General features: G+C 27.1%; 1 long non-coding RNA gene across 1 annotated transcript; it reads left to right on the forward strand.

The window, feature by feature from the left end:
- Nucleotides 1-288: 288 nt before the first annotated feature.
- On the forward strand, nt 289-20820 carry LOC127064854 (uncharacterized). Its single transcript, XR_007781848.1, has 3 exons — nt 289-353; nt 2405-3929; nt 19596-20820. It is a non-coding gene; the product is annotated as an uncharacterized LOC127064854 (long non-coding RNA).
- The last annotated feature ends 1126 nt before the right edge of the window (nt 20821-21946 follow it).

The following is a 21946-nucleotide window of genomic DNA, read 5'->3' on the forward strand; positions in this document are numbered from 1 at the left end:
TTCATTGTTTACGAGGAAGGACGTCTGTCCTAACAAACGAAGTTTACGATGATGTCTCGTATTTTTATCTTCCTGTTGCTTTCTTTTCTTTTTTTGATTTTGATTAATTAACTAATTAAATTATAAAAATTTAAATATATATATATATATATATATATATATATATATATATATAATATTATTACCCTGAAAGAAAAAGAGAATGTTTATAGCATTTACTAGCGGACGTATACAAAGCAAATCTTATTACAATGTTTATATGTTTCTTTATAAGCTGATGTATCCAAATACACCTTATCTTATTTACTTTTGGTCGAATATCGTATGATATCAGTCTTTCCGCAACCACCGAGGTGGAATGTTGGAAGATCCCATATAAACATACGTTTGTAAATAGATACATATGTATATATGTACATATGTACATAACTAGACACAATATACACACCCACACACTCATACACAAAGTATATAGTAGTCTTTCTCTTGGGTATTGCTTGAGATTTTATTATATTGTATAGACAGTAACGAGCAACCTTTGTTCTGCAATGAGCCAAAATTAAATATCTGATATTGTTATTTATAGAATTCATTATGAACTAAAAATGCTTATATTGATTAAAAAAGGAATTAATGCTTGATAGAAAAAGAAAAAATTAAACATTATTGAAGGGTATTTGTTATTTTCGGCATCAATTTACAATGAAATGTTTTCTATAATTCCATTGATTTTTTATTAGCAATACTTTTAATGTGTACGCATAAATGTATGTATATATATTTTTGTAATGGAACGAAATCTATTAGTTGTTTATTTTTAATTAGATATATGATTCTACTTCTCGTTAATAAACTTTACATTATTATATTGGAAGATACATTGGAAGATATTGAAATAAACTCTAATACAATCTTTTATTCGTTTGTCGTTAAAGTTACGAGTTTTGATAAATGATATCGATACTTCGGTTAATAGTTAAAATGCGTTTCAACTGGCCGTAGATAACAAAGCTCTTCACAAATGTATCAACGTAAGATGTAATACCAGTGATTAAGAAATTCACTAATTAGAGTCGACTATTGTCATTGTTCGATGCAAAATGTAAGTTGTAATTGCATTGATACGTACATGAATACGTATATGATAATGTTTTTTTATAAACCCTGAGTTACTCATTTCTGATACAGATTCAGATATATACAGATATATATATGTATTATATATTATATATAATATGTATATATATATACAGAGAGAGAGAGAGAGAGAGAGAAAGAAAGGGTAAACGAATCGAGAATTTGAATGAAACAAAGAACGATATCGAGATTAAATTGAAAAGAAACTTTGTTAGCTCTTGACAAAAAGGCATTCGATAAGGAAGCATTAGCCGTCCAAAGTACAATTATATCAAAGACCTATCTAAATGAAAGACGATTACATAGGTATCCTATTATGATACCTTATACTTCTTATTATTCATATAAAAGAAAAGAAGAAGAAAAAAAACAGTTAAGAAGATTAAGAAAGAAATTTCATGTTTATTTCCCAATATCTTCAATTATGATTGATTTATAAAGACAATAAGAATAATAATAACAATAATAATAACAACAATAATATGAAGAAGAAGAAGAAGAACAAAGTATCTTGGTATATTCAATTTTGCTTTCTTGTTCTTATGTGGTATATGTAGCTAGTACAATGTAAATTTTAATGTGGGATTTTATTTAAACGTGTCATTTAATGCGTATTATGATTAATATGCATTATTCAAACACATATCAATGTATGTGTATTTAAATGAATATAGAATTTATACCTCGTTGACAAATTAAATTTACAATATTGAAATAAGGGTGTCACGATCAGGTACACGCATCACGTTCGATCGTCGACGATCTTTCAATATATAAAATATATCGATACCAAACGATATTACATTTGTTAAAAGGCATATACGTATTACGTACATACGCGTACACGTGCATACAGAAAAATTGAGAAAAAAATAGCAAAATAGAGCGTGGAAGAGAGAGAGAGAGAGATGAAAGTTCATTGTTTACGAGGAAGGACGTCTGTCCTAACAAACGGAGTTTTCGATGAGGTCTCGTATTTTTCTATTCCTGTTGCTTTCTTTTATTTTTTGATTTTGATTATTTAACTAATTAAATTGTAAAAATTTTAATATATATATATATATATATATATATATATATATATATATAATATTATTACCCTGAAAGAAAAAGAGAATGTTTATAGCATTTACTAGCGGACGTATACAAAGCAAATCTTATTACAATGTTTATATGTTTCTTTATAAGCTGATGTATCTAAATACACCTTATCTTATTTACTTTTGGTCGAATATCGTATGATATCAGTCTTTCCGCAACCACGGAGGTGGAATGTTGGAAGATCCCATATAAACATACGTTTGTAAATAGATACATATGTATATATGTACATATGTACATAACTAGATACATAATATACACACCCACACACACATACACAAAGTATATAGTAGTCTTTCTCTTGGGTATTACTTGAGATTTTATTATATTGTATAGACAGTAACGAGCAACCTTTGTGCTGCAAGGAGCCAAAATTACATGTCTGATATTGTTATTGATACAATTCATTATGAACTAAAAATGTTTAAATTGATTAGAAAAGAAATTAAAACTTGATAGAAAAAGAAAAAATTTTACATTATTGAAGGGTATTTGTTATTTTCGGCATCAATTTACAATGAAATGTTTTCTATAATTCCATTGATTTTCTATTAGCAATACTTTTAATGTGTACGCATAAGTGTATGTATATATATTTTTGTAATGGAACGAAATCTATTAGTTGTTTATTTTTAATTAGATATATGATTCTACTTCTGGTTAATAAACTTTACATTATTATATTGGAAGATACAATGGAATATATCGAATTAAACTCTAATACAATGTTTTATTCGTTTGTCGTTAACGTTAAGACTTTTGATAAAAGATTTCAGTACTTCGGTTAATAGTTAAAATGCCTTTCAACTGGCCGTAGATAACAAAGCTCTTCACTAATGTATCAACGTAAGATGTAATACCACTGATTAAGAAATTCACTAATTATAGTCGACTATTGTCATTCTTCGATGCAAAATGTAAGTTGTAATTGCATTGATACGTACATGAATACGTATATGATAATGTTTTTTTATAAACCCTGAGTTACTCATTTCTGATACAGATTCAGATATATACAGATATATATATGTATTATATATTATATATAATATGTATATATATATACAGAGAGAGAGAGAGAGAGAGAGAAAGAAATGGTAAACGAATCGAGAATTTGAATGAAACAAAGAACGATATCGAGATTAAATTGAAAAGAAACTTTGTTAGCTCTTGACAAAAAGGCATTCGATAAGGAAGCATTAGCCGTCCAAAGTACAATTATATCAAAGACCTATTCAAATGAAAGACGATTACATAGGTATCCTATTATGATACCTTATACTTCTTATTATTCATATAAAAGAAAAGAAGAAGAAAAAAAACAGTTAAGAAGATTAAGAAAGAAATCTCATCTTTATTTCCCAATATCTTCAATTATGATAGATTTCTAAATACAGTAAGGATAATAATAACAATAATAACAACAACAAAAATATGAAGAAGAAGAAGAAGAAGAAGAATAAAGTATCTTGGTATATTCAATTTTGCTTTCTTGTTCTTATGTGGTATATGTATCTAGTACAATGTAAATTTTAATGTGGGATTTCAATTAAACGTGTCATTTAATTCGTATTATGATTAATATGCATTATTCATACACATATCAATGTATGTGTATTTAAATGAATATAGAGTTTATACCTCGTTGACAAATTAAATTTACAATATTGAAATAAGGGTGTCACGATCAGGTACACGCATCACGTTCGATCGTCGACGATCTTTCTATATATAAAATATATCGATACCAAACGATATTACATTTGTTAAAAGGCATATATGTATTACGTACATAAGCGTACACGTGCATACAGAAAAATTAAGAAAAAAATAGCAAAATAGAGCGAGGAAGCGAGAGAAAGAGAGAGATGAAAGTTCATTGTTTACGAGGAAGGACGTCTGACCTAACAAACGGAGTTTTCGATGAGGTCTCGTATTTTTCTATTCCTCTTGCTTTCTTTTATTTTTTGATTTTGATTAATTAACTAATTAAATTATAAAAATTTTAATATATATATATATATATATATATATATATATATAATATTATTACCCTGAAAGAAAAAGATAATGTTTATATCATTTACTAGCTGACGTATACAAACCAAATCTTATTACAATGTTTATATGTTTCTATATAAGCTGAAATATCTAAATACAACTTATGTTATTTACTTTCTATCGAATATCGTATGAGATGAGTCTTTCGGCAACCACCGAGGTGGAATGTTGGAAGATCCCATATAAACATTTTTTGTTTGTAAGTAGATACATATGTACATAACTAGATACAGAATATACACACCCATGCACACATACACAAAGTATATAGTAGTCTTTCCTTGGGTATTGCTTGAGATTTATTATATTGTACAGACAGTAACGAGCAACCTTTCTTCTGCAATGAGCCAAAATTAAATATCTGATATTGTTATTGATACATTATGAACTAAAAATGTTTAAGTTGATTAAAAAGAAATTAATACTTGGTAGAAAAAGAAAAAATTACACATTATTGAAGGGTATTTGTTATATTCGGCATCAATTTACAATGAAATGTTTTCTATAATACCATTGATTTTTTATTAGCAATACTTTTAATGTGTACGCATAAATGTATGTATATATATTTTTGTAATGGACCGAAATCTATTAGTTGTTTATATTTAATTAGATATATGATTCTACTTCTCGATAATAAACTTTTCATTATTATATTGGAAGACGCAATGGAAGATATCGAATTAAACTCTAATACAATCTTTTATTCGTTTGTCGTTAACGTTAAGAATTTTGATAAAAGATTTCAATTCTTCGGTTAATAGTTAAAATGCCTTTCAAATGGCCGTAGATAACAACGCTCTTCACAAATGTATCAACGTAAGATGTAATACCACAGATTAAGAAATTCACTAATTATAGTCGACTATTGTCATTTTTCGATGCAAGGTGTAAGTCGTATTTGCATTGATACGCAGATGAATACGTATATGATAATGTTTTTTTATAAACCCTGAGTTACTCATTTCTGATACAGATTGAGATATATACAGATATATATATATATATATATATATATATATATATATATATATATATATATATTATATATTATGTATATATAAATACAGAGAGAGAGAGAGAGAGAGAGAGAGAGAAAGAGGAAGGGTAAACAAATCGAGAATTTTGAATAAAACATAGAACGATATCGAGATTAAATTGAAAGGAAACTTTGTTAGCTTCTTGACAAAAAGTCACTCTATAAGGGAAACATCAGCCATCCAAAGTACAATTATATCAAAAACCCATTCAAATCAAAGACGATTACATATGTATCCGATTATGATACCATATATTTCTTATTATTCCTATAAAAGAAAAGAAAAAGAAAAAAAAACAGTCAAGAAAAATAAGAAAGAAATCTCATCTTTATTTCCCAATATCTTCAATTATGATAGATTTCTAAATACTATAAGGATAATAATAACAATAATAACAACAACAATAATATGAAGAAGAAGAAGAAGAAGAAGAATAAAGTATCTTGTTATATTCAATTTTGCTTTCTTGTTCTTATGTAGTATATGTATCTACTACAATGTAAATTTTAATGTGGGATTTTATTTAAACGTGTCATTTAATGCGTATTATGATTAATATGCATTATTCAAACACATATCAATGTATGTGTATTTAAATGAATATAGAATTTATACCTCGTTGACAAATTAAATTTACAATATTGAAATAAGGGTGTCACGATCAGGTACACGTATCACGTTCGATCCTCGACGATCTTTCTGTATATAAAATATATCGATACCAAACGATATTACATTCGTTAAAATGCATATACGTATTACGTACGTACGCGTACACGTGCATACAGAAAAATTAAGAAAAAAATAGCAAAATAGAGCAAGGAAGAGACAGAGAGAGAGAGAGATAGATGAAAGTTCATTGTTTTCGAGGAAGGACGTCTGTCCTAACGAACGAAGTTTACGATGATGTCTCGTATTTTTCTATTCCTGTTGCTTTCTTTTCTTTTTTTGATTTTGATTAATTAACTAATTAAATTATAAAAATTTAAATATATATATATATATATATATATATATATATATATATATAATATTATTACCCTGAAAGAAAAAGATAATGTTTATATCATTTACTAGCTGACGTATACAAACCAAATCTTATTACAATGTTTATATGTTTCTATATAAGCTGAAATATCTAAATACAACTTATGTTATTTACTTTCTATCGAATATCGTATGAGATCAGTCTTTCGGCAACCACCGAGGTGGAATGTTGGAAGATCCCATATAAACATTTTTTGTTTGTAAGTAGATACATATGTACATAACTAGATACAGAATATACACACCCATGCACACATACACAAAGTATATAGTAGTCTTTCCTTGGGTATTGCTTGAGATTTATTATATTGTACAGACAGTAACGAGCAACCTTTCTTCTGCAATGAGCCAAAATTAAATATCTGATATTGTTATTGATACATTATGAACTAAAAATGTTTAAGTTGATTAAAAAGAAATTAATACTTGGTAGAAAAAGAAAAAATTACACATTATTGAAGGGTATTTGTTATATTCGGCATCAATTTACAATGAAATGTTTTCTATAATACCATTGATTTTTTATTAGCAATACTTTTAATGTGTACGCATAAATGTATGTATATATATTTTTGTAATGGACCGAAATCTATTAGTTGTTTATATTTAATTAGATATATGATTCTACTTCTCGATAATAAACTTTTCATTATTATATTGGAAGACGCAATGGAAGATATCGAATTAAACTCTAATACAATCTTTTATTCGTTTGTCGTTAACGTTAAGAATTTTGATAAAAGATTTCAATCCTTCGGTTAATAGTTAAAATGCCTTTCAAATGGCCGTAGATAGCAACTCTCTTCACAAATGTATCAACGTAAGATGTAATACCACTGATTAAGAAATTCACTAATTATAGTCGACTATTGTCATTTTTCGATGCAAGGTGTAAGTCGTATTTGCATTGATACGCAGATGAATACGTATATGATAATGTTTTTTTATAAACCCTGAGTTACTCATTTCTGATACAGATTGAGATATATACAGATATATATATATATATATATATATATATATATATATATATATATTATATATTATATATTATGTATATATAAATACAGAGAGAGAGAGAGAGAGAGAGAGAGTGAGAGAGAGAAAGAGGAAGGGTAAACAAATCGAGAATTTTGAATAAAACATAGAACGATATCGAGATTAAATTGAAAGGAAACTTTGTTAGCTTCTTGACAAAAAGGCACTCTATAAGGGAAACATCAGCCATCCAAAGTACAATTATATCAAAAACCCATTCAAATCAAAGACGATTACATATGTATCCGATTATGATACCATATATTTCTTATTATTCCTATAAAAGAAAAGAAAAAGAAAAAAAAACAGTCAAGAAAAATAAGAAAGAAATCTCATCTTTATTTCCCAATATCTTCAATTATGATAGATTTCTAAATACTATAAGGATAATAATAACAATAATAACAACAACAATAATATGAAGAAGAAGAAGAAGAAGAAGAATAAAGTATCTTGTTATATTCAATTTTGCTTTCTTGTTTTTATGTAGTATATGTATCTACTACAATGTAAATTTTAATGTGGGATTTTATTTAAACGTGTCATTTAATGCGTATTATGATTAATATGCATTATTCATACACATATCAATGTATGTGTATTTAAATGAATATAGAATTTATACCTCGTTGACAAATTAAATTTACAATATTGAAATAAGGGTGTCACGATCAGGTACACGCATCACGTTCGATCGTCGACGATCATTCTATATATAAAATATATCGATACCAAACGATATTACATTTGTTAAAATGCATATACGTATTACGTACATACGCGTACACGTGCATACAGAAAAATTAAGAAAAAAATAGCAAAACAGTGCGAGGAAGAGACAAAGAGAGAGAGAGAGATGAAAGTACATTGTTTTCAAGGAAGGGCGTCTGTCCTAACGAACGGAGTTTTCGATGAGGTCTCGTATTTTTCTATTCCTGTTGCTTTCTTTTATTTTTTGATTTTGATTAATTGACTAATTAAATTATAAAAATTTTAATATATATATATATATATATATATATATATATATATTACACTGAAAGAAAAAGAGAATGTTTATACCATTTATTAGCTGACGTATACAAAGCAAATCTTATTACAATGTTTATTTGTTTCTATATAAGCTGAAATATCTAAATACACTTTACGTTATTTACTTTCTGTCGAATATCGTATGAGATCAGTCTTTCGGCAACCACCGAGCTGGAAAATTGGAAATAAACTCTAATACAATCTTTTATTCGTTTGTCGTTAACGTTACGACTTTTGATAAAAGATTTCAATACTTCGGTTAATAGTTAAAATGCCTTTCAACTGGCCGTAGATAACAAAGCTCTTCACAAATGTATCAACGTAAGATGTAATACCACTGATTAAGAAATTCACTAATTATAGTCGGCTATTGTCATTTTTCAATGCAAGATGTAAGTCGTATTTGCATTGATACGGGGATAAATACGTATATGATAATGTTTTTTTATAAACCCTGAGTTACTCATTTCTGATACAGATTCAGATATATACGTATAAAATAATATATATATATATATATATATATATATATATTAATGTATATACAGAGAGTGAGAGTGTGAGAGAGAGAGAAAGAAAAAGGGTAAAGGAATCGAGAATTTGAATAGAACAAAGAACGATATCGAGATTAAATTGAAAAGAAACTTTGTTAGATCTTGACAAAGAGGCACTGGATTAGGAAAGATCAGCTATCCAAAGTACAATTATATCAAAGACCCATTCAAATGAAAGACGATTACATAGGTTTCCGATTATGATACCTTATACTTCTTATTATTCATATAAAAGAAAAGAAGAAGAAAAAAAACAGTTAAGAAGATTAAGAAAGAAATCTCATCTTTATTTCCCAATATCTTCAATTATGATTGATTTCTAAAGACAATAAGAATAATAATAACAATAATAAGAACAACAATAACAACAATAATATGAAAAAGAAGAAGAAGAATAAAGTATCTTGGTATATTCAATTTTGCTTTCTTGTTCTTATGTGGTATATATATCTAGTACAATGTAAATTTTAATGTGGGATTTCATTTAAACGTGTCATTTAATGCGTATTATGATTAATATGCATTATTCATACACATATCAATGTATGTGTATTTAAATGAATATAGAGTTTATACCTCGTTGACAAATTAAATTTACAATATTGAAATAAGGGTGTCACGATCAGGTACACGCATCACGTTCGATCGTCGACGATCTTTCTATATATAAAATATATCGATACCAAACGATATTACATTTGTTGAAAGGCATATACGTATTACGTACATACGCGTACACGTGCATACAGAAAAATTAAGAAAAAAATAGCAAAATAGAGCGAGGAAGAGAGAGAAAGAGAGAGATGAAAGTTCATTGTTTACGAGGAAGGACGTCTGTCCTAACAAACGGAGTTTTCGATGAGGTCTCGTATTTTTCTATTCCTGTTGCTTTCTTTTATTTTTTGATTTTGATTAATTGACTAATTAAATTATAAAAATTTTAATATATATATATATATATATATATATATATATATATTACACTGAAAGAAAAAGAGAATGTTTATACCATTTATTAGCTGACGTATAGAAAGCAAATCTTATTACAATGTTTATTTGTTTCTATATAAGCTGAAATATCTAAATACACTTTACGTTATTTACTTTCTGTCGAATATCATATGAGATCAGTCTTTCGGCAACCACCGAGCTGGTAAATTGGAAATAAACTCTAATACAATCTTTTATTCGTTTGTCGTTAACGTTAAGACTTTTGATAAAAGATTTCAATACTTCGGTTAATAGTTAATATGCCTTTCAACTGGCCGTAGATAACAAAGCCCTTCACAAATGTATCAACGTTAGATGTAATACCACTGATTAAGAAATTCACTAATTATAGTCGACTATTGTCATTTTTCGATGCAAGATGTAAGTCGTATTTGCATTGATACGCAGATGAATACGTATATGATAATGTTTTTTTATAAACCCTGAGTTACTCATTTCTGATACAGATTGAGATATATACAGATATATTTATATATATATATATATTTATATATATATATATTTATATATATGTATATTATATATTATATATAATATGTATATATATATACAGAGAGAGAGAGAGATAGAGAGAGAGAGAGAGAAAGAAAGGGTAAAGGAATCGAGAATTTGAATAAAACAAAGAACGATATCGAGATTAAATTGAAAAGAAACTTTGTTAGCTCTTGACATAAAGGCATTCGATAAGGAAACATTAGGCGTCCAAATTACAATTATATCAAAAAACCATTCAAATTAAAGAAGATTACATATGTATCTGATTATGATACCTTATATTTCTTATTACTCATATAAAAGAAAAGAAAAAGAAAAAAAAAACAGTTAAGATGAATAAGAAAAAAAATCTCATCTTTATTTCCCAATATCTTCAATTATGATTGATTTCTAAATACAATAAGGATAATAATAACAATAATGACAACAACAATAATATGAAGAAGAAGAAGAAGAATAAAGTATCTTGGTATATTCAATTTTGCTTACTTGTTCTTATGTGGTATATGTATCTAGTACAATGTAAATTTTAATGTGGGATTTCATTTAAACGTGTCATTTAATGCGTATTATGATTAATATGCATTATTCATACACATATCAACGTATGTGTATTTAAATGAATATAGAATTTATACCTCGTTGACAAATTAAATTTACAATATTGAAATAAGGGTGTCACGATCAGGTACACGCATCACGTTCGATCGTCGACGATCTTTCTATATATAAAATATATCGATACCAAACGATATTACATTTGTTAAAATGCATATACGTATTACGTACATACGCGTACACGTGCATACAGAAAAATTAAGAAAAAAATAGCAAAACAGTGCGAGGAAGAGACAAAGAGAGAGAGAGAGAGATGAAAGTACATTGTTTTCAAGGAAGGGCGTCTGTCCTAACGAACGGAGTTTTCGATGAGGTCTCGTATTTTTCTATTCCTGTTGCTTTCTTTTATTTTTTGATTTTGATTAATTGACTAATTAAATTATAAAAATTTTAATATATATATATATATATATATATATATATATATATATATATAATATTATTACACCGAAAGAAAAAGAGAATGTTTATACCATTTACTAGCTGACGTATACAAAGCAAATCTTATTACAATGTTTATATGTTTCTATATAAGCTGAAATATCTAAATACAACTTATGTTATTTACTTTCTGTCGAATATCGTATGAGATCAGTCTTTCGGCAACCACCGAGGTGGAATGTTGGAAGATCCCATACAAACATACATTTGTAAATAGATACATATGTGTATATGTACATATGTACGTAACTAGATACATAATATACACACCCACACACACATACACAAAGTATACAGTAGTCTTTCTCTTGGGTATTGCTTGAGATTTTCTTATATTGTATGGACAGTAATGAGCAACCTTTGTTCTGCAATGAGCCAAAATTAAATATCTGATATTGTTATTGATACATTATGAACTAAAAATGTTTAAATTGATTAAAAAGAAATTAATACTTGATAGAAAAAGAAAAAATTACACATTATTGAAGGGTATTTGTTATTTTCGGCATCAATTTACAATGAAATGTTTTCTATAATCCTATTGATTTTTTATTTGCAATACTTTTAATGTGTACGCATAAATGTATGTATATATATCTTTGTAATGGAACGAAATCTATTAGTTGTTTATTTTTAATTAGATATATGATTCTACTTCTCGTTAATAAACTTTACATTATTATATTGGAAGATACAATGGAAGATATCGAATTAAACTCTAATACAATCTTTTATTCGTTTGTCGTTAACGTTAAGACTTTTGATAAAAGATTTCAATACTTCGGTTAATAGTTAAAATGCCTTTCAACTGGCCGTAGATAACAAAGCTCTTCACAAATGTATCAACGTAAGATGTAATACCACTGATTAAGAAATTCACTAATTATAGTCGACTATTGTCATTTTTCGATGCAAGATGTAAGTCTTATTTGCATTGATACGCAGATGAATACGTATATGATAGTGTTTTTTTATAATCCCTGAGTTTATTTCTGATACAGATTGAGATATATACAGATATATATATATATATATATATATATATATATATATATATATACATATATATTATATATTATATATAATATGTATATATATATACAGAGAGAGAGAGAGAGAGAGAGAGAGAGAGAAAGAGAGGGTAAACGAATCGAGAATTTGAATAAAACAAAGAACGATATCGAGATTAAATTGAAAAGAAACTTTGTTAGCTCTTGACAAAAAGGCATTCGATAAGGAAGCATTAGGCGTCCAAAGTACAATTATATCAAAAACCCATTCAAATTAAAGAAGATTACATATGTCTCTGATTATGATACCTTATATTTCTTATTATTCATATAAAAGAAAAGAAAAAGAAAAAAAAAACAGTTAAGAAGAATAAGAAAGAAATCTCATCTTTATTTCCCAATATCTTCAATTATGATAGATTTCTAAATACAATAAGGATAATAATAACAATAATAACAACAACAATAATATGCAGAAGAAGAAGAAGAAGAAGAATAAAGTATCTTGGTATATTCAATTTTGCTTTCTTGTTCTTATGTAGTATATGTATCTAGTACAATGTAAATTTTAATGTGGGATTTCATTTAAACGTGTCATTTAATGCGTATTATGATTAATATGCATTATTCATACACATATCAAGGTATGTGTATTTAAATGAATGTCGAATTTATACCTCGTTGACAAATTAAATTTACAATATTGAAATAAGGGTGTCACGATCAGGTACACGTATCACGTTCGATCCTCGACGATCTTTCTGTATATAAAATATATCGATACCAAACGATATTACATTCGTTAAAATGCATATACGTATTACGTACGTACGCGTACACGTGCATACAGAAAAATTAAGAAAAAAATAGCAAAATAGAGCGAGGAAGAGAGAGAGAGAGAGAGAGAGATGAAAGTTCATTGTTTACGAGGAAGGACGTCTGTCCTAACAAACGGAGTTTTCGATGAGGTCTCGTATTTTTGTATTCCTGTTGCTTTCTTTTATTTTTTGATTTTGATTAATTAACTAATTAAATTATAAAAATTTTAATATATATATATATATAAATATATATATATATATATAATATTATTACACTGAAAGAAAAAGAGAATGTTTATACCATTTACTAGCTGACGTATACAAAGCAAATCTTATTACAATGTTTATATGTTTCTATATAAGCTGAAATATCTAAATACAACTTATGTTATTTACTTTCTGTCGAATATCGTATGAGATCAGTCTTTCGGCATCCACCGAGGTGGAATGTTGGAAGATCCCATACAAACATACATTTGTAAATAGATACATATGTGTATATGTACATATGTACGTAACTAGATACATAATATACACACCCACACACAGATACACAAAGTATACAGTAGTCTTTCTCTTGGGTATTGCTTGAGATTTTCTTATATTGTATGGACAGTAACGAGCAACCTTTGTTCTGCAATGAGCCAAAATTAAATATCTGATATTGTTATTGATACATTATGAACTAAAAATGTTTAAATAGATTAAAAAGAAATTAATACTTGATAGAAAAAGAAAAAATTACACATTATTGAAGGGTATTTGTTATTTTCGGCATCAATTTACAATGAAATGTTTTCTATAATCCTATTGATTTTTTATTAGCAATACTTTTAATGTGTACGCATAAATGTATGTATATATATCTTTGTAATGGAACGAAATCTATTAGTTGTTTATTTTTAATTAGATATATGATTCTACTTCTCGTTAATAAACTTTACATTATTATACTGGAAGATACAATGGAAGATATCGAATTAAACTCTAATACAATCTTTTATTCGTTTGTCGTTAACGTTAAGACTTTTGATAAAAGATTTCAATACTTTGGTTAATAGTTAAAATGCCTTTCAACTGGCCGTAGATAACAAAGCTCTTCACAAATGTATCAACGTAAGATGTAATACCACTGATTAAGAAATTCACTAATTATAGTCGACTATTGTCATTTTTCGATGCAAGATGTAAGTCTTATTTGTATTGATACGCAGATGAATACGTATATGATAGTGTTTTTTTATAATCCCTGAGTTTATTTCTGATACAGATTGAGATATATACAGATATATATATATATATATATATATATATATATATATATACATATATATTATATATTATATATAATATGTATATATATATACAGAGAGAGAGAGAGAGAGAGAGAGAGAGAGAGAAAGAAAGGGTAAACGAATCGAGAATTTGAATAAAACAAAGAACGATATCGAGATTAAATTGAAAAGAAACTTTGTTAGCTCTTGACATAAAGGCATTCGATAAGGAAACATTAGGCGTCCAAATTACAATTATATCAAAAAACCATTCAAATTAAAGAAGATTACATATGTATCTGATTATGATACCTTATATTTCTTATTACTCATATAAAAGAAAAGAAAAAGAAAAAAAAAACAGTTAAGATGAATAAGAAAAAAAATCTCATCTTTATTTCCCAATATCTTCAATTATGATTGATTTCTAAATACAATAAGGATAATAATAACAATAATGACAACAACAATAATAAGAAGAAGAAGAAGAAGAATAAAGTATCTTGGTATATTCAATTTTGCTTACTTGTTCTTATGTGGTATATGTATCTAGTACAATGTAAATTTTAATGTGGGATTTCATTTAAACGTGTCATTTAATGCGTATTATGATTAATATGCATTATTCATACACATATCAACGTATGTGTATTTAAATGAATATAGAATTTATACCTCGTTGACAAATTAAATTTACAATATTGAAATAAGGGTGTCACGATCAGGTACACGCATCACGTTCGATCGTCGACGATCTTTCTATATATAAAATATATCGATACCAAACGATATTACATTTGTTAAAATGCATATACGTATTACGTACATACGCGTACACGTGCATACAGAAAAATTAAGAAAAAAATAGCAAAACAGTGCGAGGAAGAGACAAAGAGAGAGAGAGAGAGATGAAAGTACATTGTTTTCAAGGAAGGGCGTCTGTCCTAACGAACGGAGTTTTCGATGAGGTCTCGTATTTTTCTATTCCTGTTGCTTTCTTTTATTTTTTGATTTTGATTAATTGACTAATTAAATTATAAAAATTTTAATATATATATATATATATATATATATATATATATATATATATAATATTATTACACCGAAAGAAAAAGAGAATGTTTATACCATTTACTAGCTGACGTATACAAAGCAAATCTTATTACAATGTTTATATGTTTCTATATAAGCTGAAATATCTAAATACAACTTATGTTATTTACTTTCTGTCGAATATCGTATGAGATCAGTCTTTCGGCAACCACCGAGGTGGAATGTTGGAAGATCCCATACAAACATACATTTGTAAATAGATACATATGTGTATATGTACATATGTACGTAACTAGATACATAATATACACACCCACACACAGATACACAAAGTATACAGTAGTCTTTCTCTTGGGTATTGCTTGAGATTTTCTTATATTGTATGGACAGTAACGAGCAACCTTTGTTCTGCAATGAGCCAAAATTAAATATCTGATATTGTTATTGATACATTATGAACTAAAAATGTTTAAATAGATTAAAAAGAAATTAATACTTGATAGAAAAAGAAAAAATTACACATTATTGAAGGGTATTTGTTATTTTCGGCATCAATTTACAATGAAATGTTTTCTATAATCCTATTGATTTTTTATTAGCAATACTTTTAATGTGTACGCATAAATGTATGTATATATATCTTTGTAATGGAACGAAATCTATTAGTTGTTTATTTTTAATTAGATATATGATTCTACTTCTCGTTAATAAACTTTACATTATTATACTGGAAGATACAATGGAAGATATCGAATTAAACTCTAATACAATCTTTTATTCGTTTGTCGTTAACGTTAAGACTTTTGATAAAAGATTTCAATACTTCGGTTAATAGTTAAAATGCCTTTCAACTGGCCGTAGATAACAAAGCTCTTCACAAATGTATCAACGTAAGATGTAATACCACTGATTAAGAAATTCACTAATTATAGTCGACTATTGTCATTTTTCGATGCAAGATGTAAATCGTATTTGCATTGATACGCAGATGAATACGTATATGATAATGTTTTTTTATAAACCCTGAGTTTATTTCTGATACAGATTGAGATATATACAGATATATATATATATATATATATATATATATATATATACATATATATTATATATTATATATAATATGTATATATATATACAGAGAGAGAGAGAGAGAGAGAGAGAGAGAGAGAGAGAAAGAAAGGGTAAACGAATCGAGAATTTGAATAAAACAAAGAACGATATCGAGATTAAATTGAAAAGAAACTTTGTTAGCTCTTGACAAAAACTCATTCGATAAGGAAGCATTAGGCGTCCAAAGTACAATTATATCAAAAACCCATTCAAATTAAAGAAGATTACATATGTCTCTGATTATGATACCTTATATTTCTTATTATTCATATAAAAGAAAAGAAAAAGAAAAAAAAAACAGTTAAGAAGAATAAGAAAGAAATCTCATCTTTATTTCCCAATATCTTCAATTATGATAGATTTCTAAATACAATAAGGATAATAATAACAATAATAACAACAACAATAATATGCAGAAGAAGAAGAAGAAGAAGAATAAAGTATCTTGGTATATTCAATTTTGCTTTCTTGTTCTTATGTAGTATATGTATCTAGTACAATGTAAATTTTAATGTGGGATTTCATTTAAACGTGTCATTTAATGCGTATTATGATTAATATGCATTATTCATACACATGTCAAGGTATGTGTATTTAAATGAATATAGAATTTATACCTCGTTGACAAACTAAAATTTACAATATTGAAATAAGGGTGTCACGATCAGGTACACGCATCACGTTCGATCGTCGACGATCTTTCTATATATAAAATATATCGATACCAAACGATATTACATTTGTTGAAAGGCATATACGTATTACGTACATACGCGTACACGTGCATACAGAAAAATTAAGAAAAAAATAGCAAAATAGAGCGAGGAAGAGAGAGAGAGAGAGAGAGATGAAAGTTCATTGTTTACGAGGAAGGACGTCTGTCCTAACAAACGGAGTTTTCGATGAGGTCTCGTATTTTTGTATTCCTGTTGCTTTCTTTTATTTTTTGATTTTGATTAATTAACTAATTAAATTATAAAAATTTTAATATATATATATATTCATATATATATATATATATATATAATATTATTACACTGAAAGAAAAAGAGAATGTTTATACCATTTACTAGCTGACGTATACAAAGCAAATCTTATTACAATGTTTATATGTTTCTCTATAAGCTGAAATATCTAAATCCACCTTATGTTATTTACTTTCTGTCGAATATCGTATGAGATCAGTCTTTCGGCAACCACCAAGGTGGGATGTTGGATGATCCCATATAAACATACGTTTGTAAATAGATACATATGTACATAACTAGATACATAATATACACACCCACGCACACATACACAAAGTATATAGTAGTCTTTCCTTGGGTATTGCTTGAGATTTATTATATTGTGTAGACAGTAACGAGCAACCTTTCTTCTGCAATGAGCCAAACTTAAATATCTGATATTGTTATTGATAGAATTCATTATGAACTAAAAATGTTTAAATTGATTAAATAGAAATTAATACTTGATAGAAAAAGAAAAAATTACACATTATTGAGGGGTATTTGTTATTTTCGGCATCAATTTACAATGAAATGTTTTCTATAATCCTATTGATTTTTTATTAGCAATACTTTTAATGTGTACGCTTAAATGTATGTATATATATCTTTGTAATGGAACGAAATCTATTAGTTGTTTATTTTTAATTAGATATATGATTCTACTTCTCGTTAATAAACTTTACATTATTATATTGGAAGATACAATGGAAGATATCGAATTAAACTCTAATACAATCTTTTATTCGTTTGTCGTTAACGTTAAGACTTTTGATAAAAGATTTCAATACCTCGGTTAATAGTTAAAGTGCCTTTCAACTGGCCGTAGATAACAAAGCTCTTCACAAATGTATCAACGTAAGATGTAATACCACTGATTAAGAAATTCACTAATTATAGTCGACTATTGTCATTTTTCGATGCAAGATGTAAGTCGTATTTGCATTGATACGCAGATGAATACGTATATGATAATGTTTTTTTATAAACCCTGAGTTTATTTCTTATACAGATTGAGATATATACAGATATATATATATATATATATATATATATATATATATATGTATATTATATATTATATATTATGTATATATAAATACAGAGAGAGAGAGAGAGAGAGAGAGAAAGTGGAAGGGTAAACGAATCGAGAATTTTGAATAAAACATAGAACGATATCGAGATTAAATTGAAAGGAAACTTTGTTAGCTTCTTGACAAAAAGGCACTCTATAAGGGAAACATCAGCCATCCAAAGTACAATTATATCAAAAACCCATTCAAATTAAAGACGATTACATATGTATCCGATTATGATACCATATATTTCTTATTATTCCTATAAAAGAAAAGAAAAAGAAAAAAAAACAGTCAAGAAAAATAAGAAAGAAATCTCATCTTTATTTCCCAATATCTTCAATTATGATAGATTTCTAAATACAATAAGGATAATAATAACAATAATAACAACAACAAAAATATGAAGAAGAAGAAGAAGAAGAAGAAGAAGAATAAAGTATCTTGGTATATTCAATTTTGCTTTCTTGTTCTTATGTAGTATATGTATCTAGTACAATGTAAATTTTAATGTGGGATTTCATTTAAACGTGTCATTTAATGCGTATTATGATTAATATGCATTATTCATACACATATCAATGTATGTGTATTTAAATGAATATAGAGTTTATACCTCGTTTACAAATTAAATTTACAATATTGAAATAAGGGTGTCACGATCAGGTACACGCATCACGTTCGATCGTCGACGATCTTTCTATATATAAAATATATCGATACCAAACGATATTACATTTGTTAAAAGGCATATACGTATTACGTACATACGCGTACTCGTGCATACAGAAAAATTAAGAAAAAAATAGCAAAACAGAGCGAGGAAGAGACAAAGAGAGAGAGAGAGATGAAAGTACATTGTTTTCAAGGAAGGGCGTCTGTCCTAACGAACGGAGTATTCGATGAGGTCTCGTATTTTTCTATTCCTGTTGCTTTCTTTTATTTTTTGATTTTGATTAATTGACTAATTAAATTATAAAAATTTTAATATATATATATATATATATATATATATATATATATATATTATACTGAAAGAAAAAGAGAATGTTTATACCATTTATTAGCTGACGTATAGAAAGCAAATCTTATTACAATGTTTATTTGTTTCTATATAAGCTGAAATATCTAAATACACTTTACGTTATTTACTTTCTGTCGAATATCGTATGAGATCAGTCTTTCGGCAACCACCAAGGTGGAATGTTAGAAGATCCCATATAAACATACGTTTGTAAATAGATACATATGTACATAACTAGATACATAATATACACACCCACGCACACATACACAAAGTATATAGTAGTCTTTCCTTGGGTATTGCTTGAGATTTATTATATTGTGTAGACAGTAACGAGCAACCTTTCTTCTGCAATGAGCCAAACTTAAATATCTGATATTGTTATTGATAGAATTCATTATGAACTAAAAATGTTTAAATTGATTAAATAGAAATTAATACTTGATAGAAAAAGAAAAAATTACACATTATTGAAGGGTATTTGTTATTTTCGGCATCAATTTACAATGAAATGTTTTCTATAATCCTATTGATTTTCTATTAGCAATACTTTTAATGTGTACGCATAAATGTATGTATATATATCTTTGTAATGGAACGAAATCTATTAGTTGTTTATTTTTAATTAGATATATGATTCTACTTCTCGTTAATAAACTTTACATTATTATATTGGAAGATACAATGGAAGATATCGAATTAAACTCTAATACAATCTTTTATTCGTTTGTCGTTAACGTTAAGACTTTTGATAAAAGATTTCAATACCTCGGTTAATAGTTAAAGTGCCTTTCAACTGGCCGTAGATAACAAAGCTCTTCACAAATGTATCAACGTAAGATGTAATACCACTGATTAAGAAATTCACTAATTACAGTCGACTATTGTCATTTTTCGATGCAAGATGTAAGTCGTATTTGCATTGATACGCAGATGAATACGTATATGATAATGTTTTTTTATAAACCCTGAGTTTATTTCTGATACAGATTGAGATATATACAGATATATATATATATATATATATTATATATAATATGTATATATATATACAGAGAGAGAAAGAGAGAGAGAGAGAGAGAGAAAGAAAGGGTAAACGAATCGAGAATTTGAATAAAACAAAGAACGATATCGAGATTAAATTGAAAAGAAACTTTGTTAGCTCTTGACAAAAAGGCATTCGATAAGGAAGCATTAGGCGTCCAAAGTACAATTATATCAAAAACCCATTCAAATTAAAGAAGATTACATATGTATCTGATTATGATACCTTATATTTCTTATTATTCATATAAAAGAAAAGAAAAAGAAAAAAAAAAACAGTGAAGAAGAATAAGAAAGAAATCTCATCTTTATTTCCCAATATCTTCAATTATGATAGATTTCTAAATACAATAAGGATAATAATAACAATAATAACAACAACAATAATATGCAGAAGAAGAAGAAGAAGAAGAATAAAGTATCTTGGTATATTCAATTTTGCTTTCTTGTTCTTACGTAGTATATGTATCTAGTACAATGTAAATTTTAATGTGGGATTTTATTTAAACGTGTCATTTAATGCGTATTATGATTAATATGCATTATTCATACACATATCAATGTATGTGTATTTAAATGAATATAGAATTTATACCTCGTTGACAAATTAAATTTACAATATTGAAATAAGGGTGTCACGATCAGGTACACGCATCACGTTCGATCGTCGACGATCTTTCTATATATAAAATATATCGATACCAAACTATATTACATTTGTTGAAAGGCATATACGTATTACGTACATACGCGTACACGTGCATACAGAAAAATTAAGAAAAAAATAGCAAAATAGAGCGAGGAAGAGAGAGAGAGAGAGAGAGATGAAAGTTCATTGTTTACGAGGAAGGACGTCTGTCCTAACAAACGGAGTTTTCGATGAGGTCTCGTATTTTTGTATTCCTGTGGCTTTCTTTTATTTTTTGATTTTCATTAATTAACTAATTAA

The sequence above is a fragment of the Vespula vulgaris genome, chromosome 6 (genome assembly GCF_905475345.1).
Source record: "Vespula vulgaris chromosome 6, iyVesVulg1.1, whole genome shotgun sequence".
In the NCBI taxonomy this organism is placed as follows: Eukaryota; Metazoa; Arthropoda; class Insecta; order Hymenoptera; family Vespidae; genus Vespula; species Vespula vulgaris.